The following is an 8991-nucleotide window of genomic DNA, read 5'->3' as shown; positions in this document are numbered from 1 at the left end:
TATACTTTCGTTATGAGGAAGATTGAATTACTTTTTTTTGCTATACTTTCGTTATGAGGAAGATTGAATTACTTTTTTTTTTGTTTGTGCATTGTACCATTTCCTAAAATAGTTAAAAAGAGGGCTTGATCTGATTGTCTATCATATCCATCATCAAAATGATGTGTGAAATAATTTGTGGAATACGGAGCTTACGGGAAAAAAAACAATGATTAATAAACACAAAGAAAAATGCTCTAACTAGAATTAAAGAAATGTGAGGTAAAACAATATATACAATACCATTATTTTTTAACCTGTATGACTGGCAAAGACTTAAAAATTTAATAACTCCCACGGTTGGCAAAGTCCCAATACTGCTATGGTTAGCACTAATTCAAATAAAAGTGATGACCTATGTCACATTCTCTTGCCCCAAATTCTTTCTTTCCTACTTTCTAATTTCTCAAGCTACTTTAAAGGTAGCATTAAAATCTCTTGCTACTACCTATTTTCTTATTTCCCCTGAACTAGACACTCACTGTCCCTTAACTCTGGGTGAGAAATAAGACAAGGGGCGAGAGAAATCAGCTAAATTTCCACTGGCCAATGTTTGGCCTCCAAACATGTGACACACAAGGGATTCCCTAGTGTCTTAATTTGGGTTTTCCCAAAAGCAATCTCTGAGGACTTGGGTGCAGGGAGTTTATTTGGGATATAATACCTGGAAGCAACAGTAGGGGGCGGTGGGAGTGAGGCAGGGAAGGGGTCACCATCACTGGAGAGCAGTTCTGAGCTAGTTAATGCTGTGGGCAAGTGGAGCTCAACGCCATGGGTGATCCTTCAAGAAACAGTATTGCATCTCAGAACTGCCCCTCTGAAGGACAGGAGGCAGGAATCTTCGTTCACTTCTTCCCATCCCCTCTCCATGGAGGGTTACTTGAGGCTGTTATCTTCCCTGCTTTTCAGGCTGCCCTTCAGAAAAGTACCCTGAAGTGTGAGGGCGGAGGTATGTAGCAGGTACTTGAGGTAGAATGCTGGCAGTGTCCACAAAGACTATCCTCCAGCACTGAAGCTGTTAGAGAGGTAGGCCAAGGGCATGGAGTGGGGCGCACACAGGCATGCACCCAGTCCTTATACTGGCCCTCTTGTCTTGTTGCTGCGATTAAGGAAAAGCCTGTGTTGAGGCAAGTTCCCCTAGTTCTAGTGAGGCCTTCTCTTTTCCAACATAGTAATTCCTTTCTTTTTTTTTTTAAGATTCTATTTATTTATTTGAGAGAGACACAGCAGGAGTAGGAGTAGGGGTAGAGGGAGAAGAAGAAGCAGGCTCCCACCTGAGCAGGGAGGCTGACACAGGGCTCCATCCCAGGACCCCAAGATCATGACCTGAGCAGAAGTCAGACACTTAACTGAATAAGCCACCCAGGAGCCCCGGAATAGTATTTCCTAAGGTCACAGAGAAACTCTTAGATGACTCTAAGAAAAATATAAATATCTCCAACCAAGTGAGGTGGGAATGTCTTGAGCACCTCAAATAGATTTCTTCTCTCCCTAACCCAGGCCCTGAGTCTGAGGGTACTAGTTGAGGTTCTGCTGCTACTATAAATATATGACCCGCACTTGCTAAAACCATATGTAACTACAAAATAAGGATCTGGAACTCAGGTTAAAAGCCCTTGATGTCCATTGTAATAAAGTCTTCCATTTTCCAGAACTTCCTGCCTCTAAGAGCTGACTGTGGCCTTAGGGGCCCCATCAATAACATCTGTTTCCTTGTTCCTTTTCCTCAAGTGCTAGTCCTTGTGTGGGATTTTTAAGACTTCCCAGCCAACCCTCCATGTGTTAAAAATCCGGGGACATCAGTCACATCTTTCTTCCCCATATGGATTCTTAACCAATTTGAGGAAGAGAGGCAAAGAGCCAGAGGAGGATCAAGAGCAGAATTAGTTTTATTTGAACAGCTGGATTGAAGAACATTACAGGGCTGCCCTTACAAATCCACATTTTGCAACCAGCACGATCCAGATTTACCCACCGAGTTATAGGCTGAGAAGCTGAAGCAAACACAGAAGAGCCTGACTGGTCTTAACAAGGAGAAAGGGATGCCAACCATTTTGCACCTGGGAGGAGACAGGTCTCAGAGAGGAAGGGAGAGAGGGGGCAGGGAGCGGAAAGGGAGAGAGGGAAGGAGAAAGTGGGGAAGAGATGCTAGGAGGAAGACCTCAGGCAAAGAGAACAGGAAGGATGTAAGAGAGTAGCTGGTGGTACACCCAGCAAGGAGGTTAAGTCAAGCCTTGCCCAAGTACAAAAGTTCCTTCCCCTCACTTTATTAGAAAGCAGAAGTGTTAACAAAACTACATTCTCTGAGGGCCAAAGGAGGGAGTAAGGAAAATTAGAACAGTACCCACAAACAACCTGCTGCTAATTTGTTAGACCTTGCAACCATACAAAAGGGTACTGCCACCATTCATGGAAGGTTTTGTACATAAAGAACCTATTTGTGTAGAGTTCCAAAAGGCCAAAATCCCAGGTGTGAGGTCCCCGGTAACCTGTCTCCTCATGTATTCTGCACTCATAGAAAATGGTGCAGCTTGCCCTCTTCCAAAATTCCAGGCCTACCTGGACATATCCAGGCATCTGGACCCACCCACCCCAACTCTGAGCACTAAAGACTGCCTCTGAGAAATTATTTACTGCAAGCCTGTTTGTGGGGGAATTTGTCACCGCTGCTAAGACAATTGTATTCTCAGCACACACCCTCGTGCCTTTGGGAAGCCTGACCACAAAATGAGCTGATTTTAACTGTGTCTTGCAGGGAATGCACCTATTTTTAGCAATTATCTTTGGAGTCACTGAAATAAAGGCTTCTGAAAATTAATGATTCTAACCAAGGTGTTGGCTTCTTTATATGCAGAGCTGAACTGCACAAGAGTAAAGAAAAGCCAGGCAGAGGGCATTAAGGCAAGACTGGTTTTTTCAAGAAGAGAATGTAGAAAGTGTGGTGGTGCTGGCTAAAGGAAAGAGCTCTGGACCTGGAGTCAGGAAATCAGAGTCAAATTCAGGAATTTGGCGTTAAGTCAGCCAATGCAAGAGGGAAGAAATTCAGAGGAGAGAGGAAAGAATCTCAGGTAGGATAGGGTAGGATAGGGAACCGTGTCAGAAAACAAGAGATGACTAATAAAATATGAGTGGAGGTGATGTTTGTCACTTCCAGGATGAAGCAGTGAAAAGCACATGCAGAATTACCTTCCACCCTCAGAACGGAGAAGGGCTCCATGTTCCCTTTAGAACCTACCAGAAGGCAGAGTACCATTAGCTGGGGCCCTTGAGGAACCATATAGAGCTGAGGATCGCTGGCAACAATGGCAACATGGCAACAACGCAAGTTGTTTGTTATAGCAATATCCTAGTTTCTTGTAGATCTCCTATCCTAGCATAAATCCCCCAAAGAACTTTGAGAAAAACTGGGTTTTCCATTGCATATGGGATTGAGATTGGCACTGGTTCTAGGCCATACCCTTCTCACTCTTCTCTGTTCTGTGCCCAGGGAGGAATAAGCCCCCAGATTGAATCACCAGGTGATTCTGCCCCTTGGATAGAGGCAGCCAATGAGGTGCAACAGCAAGAGCTCAAGGGTAGGAGGGAAGAGGAGGTGGGATACTTAGTTCCTGGCCCTCAGCTGGGCTCTACTCTGGCCCACCCACTATGGCCACTCCTGGCTGCTTGGCTGACCCTCTCCTACTTCTAGGGTTCTTTCAGGCTCTGCTAATACTGCTTCTTCCTTCCTGCCTTTACCTCTTGGTCCTGAGGGTGGTAACAACCCCTCATTGCTTCTGCTCCTGCTTCAACAATCCTTACAGGTCCCCCATCCTGACCACACTGCTATAAAGACAAGATGCCATTTCCTCCTGAGACTCCTGTTTATTTACAAGGCAACCATTAATTTTATTTAAATTCCAAAGGGTGAGATAAACCCAGCCTGCCACAGGTCTTAGGAGCACCCAGGCAGTTGACATCTGAAGTACAAATAATTATTTCAAAAAATTGTTCTGAAGGGGCCTGGGACATAGGAAGCTTGCAACACGTATGGATCTGAATAGGGAGGAAAGCAAGCTTTTGTTTTAATGAGACGTCCTGGGCCTCCACATCTGTCCATTTTACACTTACTTTACTTTAAAGGAGCAGACTGTCCTCGGTTGAATTGGGCCATAAATCAAGGCTACCAAGATACATTTAGAAACAAATCTCTTGTGGATTTTATCCTGGCTCTAACAGGATTTTCAGGATGGGTTGAAGGGAACGTGAGGTGACACTAAACTCCTGGGGACATTCTTTCTACTTTCCTTAGAAGTTTTACCCTGACTGGGTAGGGCAGGTGCCCCTCAGGCCCCTCCCTCTCTGCTGCTAGCAGGAGCCTCACTTCCCCACACTGAATCTGAGAATCTCAGAGCTCTTCTTCCCTTACCTCTATCCCTCTCAGCCATGGAGTCAGGCCTCCACACTAGGAGTTGGCAGCATCCAGTAGGCAAAGCCAAATCACTAGGATTTGATAGAAGCATAAGATTTCCAATCCTGTTTGATGAATAGGAGGGGAAGAGAGGACCTAATCAATATCAAGTTAACCCAGGAAGTGATTCCAGATGGGAAACTGATGCAAATGGGTGAGAATGAGATGCATCCATACCCAAAGCAATGCCAGGGTACGCAGTTCAAGTCCAATGTGAGTGACGGCCCCTTGCCCCCCAACCACCAGGCTGGGCAATGTGGTGCCCTTGTTCATCCAGAGTCCAGAAGTCAGCTCAGCAAAGACGAATCTTTGTTTGTCAGACAACTGTGGCGGCCGCCCTCTGGCCTTTCACAGACTTCCCAGGTTTGCTTTTAAGGCATGGCTCTCTGAGCCAGGCTTGGGATAGGCTGGATTCTGCTATAAGGTTGGAAATTCTAACAGGAGCCACTACAGCTGCTGATGGGTTAACAGGTCAGGACACTTCATGGGGTTTACTTAATCCTGAGTCTCCCGACATGACCAAAAAGAGGGAAAGAGCGAAAGTTACTATCTGCTGAGATTGATAAATATACAACCTAGTGCATTTTTTGACTCAAGATTCAAACTATTAACTAGCTTTTAGCATCAAGAGATAGGAAAACATGGTGTCCAAGAGGCCAAATGCTTAGATCATAATCACGCACCTATCACTGACTAGCTGGTGACCACTCCTTGGACAAAATACTTCACTCCCATGCCTTGGTTTCCCTATGAAGTAGGGATAATATGAGGACCTTCTTCATAAGACTGTTGTGTATAGTAGAGGACTGTATGTTTGGTGCCCAAAATAAGCACATAAGAAGAGCTGTGTAAGTACTTTTAAAGTACAGTACTGTGTAAGTACTGTCTAAATGGCTCACAGGCAACTAACACTCAAATGTTCACAATGGAGCTCACCCTTTCCTTTCCCTCTGAAACACAAAATTTCTGTAGCCACACTGAGTTACTGATCTTGCAAATAACTTCACCATTTCCCCAAGGACTAAAACCCACCTCTTAAGACTTCTCGCTGCCTCCTTCTACATCCAGCAACTGATAACCAAATACAGCTACTTCTGTCTTTGAAACATCTTATATGTGTCCAGTCCTCTCTGTAGCCCCCTGCCATGGCCTCATTCAGACCCTGAACTAGATCCTCTGAAACAGCTTCAGGATTTATGACCCTGTTTTCAGCCTCATCCTGAATCTTCATCCCCATCCCCATCCAACCCTTCACGCTGCTGCCAAAATGATCTAAAACAGATCCAAGTGTGTATGTTAGGCAGGCTACACTGGGCTATGCTACACAGCAAATTCCAAATCTCAGGGGCTTCACACAATGAAGGTGTATTTCTCTTTAAGTAACAATCCAATGTGAGTTGCCTGACTCTTCTCTGAGCTGTGTCTATAGTTGTAGCTATACCATCCACAGGCCATGGCCTAGTATTCTCAACTCTAATCTGAGGATCACCTTATGGTCCTAAAGAAATCAGCTCGTGTGGGTTATGACTAGCTAATTTTGCCACATTAGAAATTAAAATAGGAAATACAAAAAATTGTCCTTTTTTTACTATTTTTTCATTTAAAAATAATAGTAACTCATTACATGGTTATATAAGTACATTTATAAAGAATAAAATAATGAAACAAATAGGTAAATAGAATGTTTTGCTCCAGAACAAAAAATTTAATAAGAGAGGTATTGTGTTATTTTTGCAAACCTTTTTAACATATGACTTTAAAAAAAAAAAGGGCTGGATTCTCTTATCTGCTTCTATTTTCAATCTATTGTGATAAGTGTGTTGGTTGAAGTAGATGAAGAAAATCTAGCCTCCACAGATGTGTAATTGAAAAAAGAAGAATTGAAAAGGGAAAATGTTGTAATAATGTTTTCAGATAATTGTGGATATTCTTTTTTGAAACTATCCCAAAATTTGACAAGTGCTTATTTTCTTAAAGGTTATTTGCGATGTAGAATATGAAATCCTATCAATGAACTTTTCATACTCTGCTACCTTAAAACACACTGGTCCATCATATAGTCTGATGGATGTTTTACTGCATTACTTTGCAATACCATGCACTGATCATTTGGAAAATGATGGTCCACTGACTTATGCAGATCTTCCAAATGTTGGCACATTTCATTATACAACATTTTTTTAAAAATCACATCAATTAATATCACCAATTTCATCAAAATGTCTCTAAGAATTGGAAAGCTGTCAAGCTCATGGTAGCAGATACAAGTTCTTAAAGACCTTCATTCTCTCCTGGGAGATGTACTTTATCCACTGCAACAAATACTGTAAATACTGTCAGTTGCTTTCCTTACAGTGATAGGTTCACTCCATGCACTCTCAAGAAAGCTTCTGCCAAATATGCAAATTTGAATAACCATAGTCAGTCATTCTTTTAAGTAATTTAGATCATTAAAAATAACTTATATTTTCCAAAACAAGAATTTAGTAAGGGGAATGGCATTGTTTTACATTTTAAAAAATCCATTTAATCTTGGGCTTGCAACTCAGTTGCATTTTCTCAAGATAGTCATCATACCTTGGTTTGCAGAAGTGCTTAATGCATACATCCTAATTCATCACACAAATTAATAATAAAAATACTTGTACATAAGGCTCAGGATCTACTAGAATGAATAATTTTTACTACTATGTCAAGGATATTTATAACTGGAGCTGGCATTCTTTTTTTTTTAAGATTTTATTTATTTATCTATTGAGAGAGAGCATGAGCAGGGGGAAGGACAGAGGGAGAGAGAGAGACTCTCAAGCAGACTCTAGGCTCGGCATGGAGCCCTACATGGGGCCTGATCCCACAACTCTGAGATCATGACTTGAGCCAAAATCAAGAGGCAGATGCTTAACCAATTGAGCCACCCAGATGCCCGTGTCATTCTTCTTTTTAATGCAAATGTGTAACAATGAACAATAGAGTGACCAATGGTGTAGTTTTGGTGCCACTGCCCTAATTCATGCTTAAGTGCCAGTTTTATCATGAAGTTGTTTTAGCTTTATTTTGAAACACTTTAGCTTTATTTTGACTTTAGTTTGATTATGAAAATAGTTTTGAACTCACAGATCTCCTTCAAGGTCCCAGGGATTCTCTGGGATTGGTTTTCCACACTTTGAGAACCTACTGGCCTACCCTACTCTTATTAATACAGTATTTTACATCCCAGCTTAATAAGTTTCCCATCACCCAGGGCAGCGCTTTTCAAAGTTGTTCCAGTTGAACTGGTGCCTGTTCACAATCCACAACAATATGAAGAAATTGACAGTGAGCATTTAGAAGTGTTTATAGAGGTGCGCCTTGTGGTCAATTAAGTTGATTAAGCATCTGCCTTCAGTTCAGATCATGATCTCAGGATCCTGGGATCAAACCCCACACTGGGGGCGGGGGAGGGGGGGAGTCCCCGCACAGCAAGGGAGTCTGCTTTTCCCACTCCCTCTGACCTTCCTCCTTGCTTGTGCTCTCTCTGTCTCTAGTAAATAAAATCTTTTAAAAATATATAGAAATTTTATGTCTATGGAAACTGATGATAAAAAAAAATAAGGATTTCTATATGTCTTCGCTTTTTACATTACTTTGTAGATAGACACTTACTCCAATTGTATCGTACAAAATACCCATCTGTGACAAACTGGAATTTTTGGAAAGTTCCTAATTTCCAGATTAGAATTTTTTTTTAAAGTTTCTTTCCTACTGGGAGAAGATATTTGCAAATGACATATCAGATAAAGGGCTAGTATCCAAAATCTCTAAAGAACTTATCAAACTCAACACCCAAAGAACAAATAATCCAATCAAGAAATGGGCAGAAGACATGAACAGATATTTCTGCAAAGAAGACATCCAGATGGCCAACAGACACATGAACAAGTGCTTAACATCACTCGGCATCAGGGAAATACAAATCAAAACCACAATGAAATACCACTGCACACCAGTCAGAATGGCTAAAATTAACAAGTCAGGAAATGACAGATACTGGCGAGGATGCGGAGAAAGGGGAACCCTCCTACATTGGTGGTGAGAATGCAAGCTGGTGCAACCACTCTGGAAAACAGCATGGAGGTTCCTCAAAAAGTTGAAAATAGAGCTTACCCTATGCACCAGCAATCGCATTACTGGGTATTTACCCTAAAGATACAAATGTAGTGATCCAAGGGGCAAGTGTACCCGAATGTGTATAGCAGCAATATCCACAAAGCCAAACTAAGGAAAGAACCTAGATGTCCATCAACAGATGAATGGATAAAGAAGATGTGGTGTATATATATACAATGGAATACTATGCAGCCATCAAAAGAAATGAAATCTTGCCATTTGCGACGACGTGGATGGAACTAGAGAGTATTATGCTGAGAGAAATAAGTCAATCAGAGAAAATCATATGATCTCCCTGATATGAGGAAGTTGAGAGGCAAAGTGGGGGGTTTGGGGGGTAGGGAAGGAAAAGGTGAAAC

The sequence above is a fragment of the Lutra lutra genome, chromosome 18 (assembly GCF_902655055.1).
Source record: "Lutra lutra chromosome 18, mLutLut1.2, whole genome shotgun sequence".
Taxonomy (NCBI): Eukaryota; Metazoa; Chordata; class Mammalia; order Carnivora; family Mustelidae; genus Lutra; species Lutra lutra.
The sequence above is the reverse complement of the archived record's forward strand: the minus strand, read 5'-3'. Positions refer to the sequence as shown.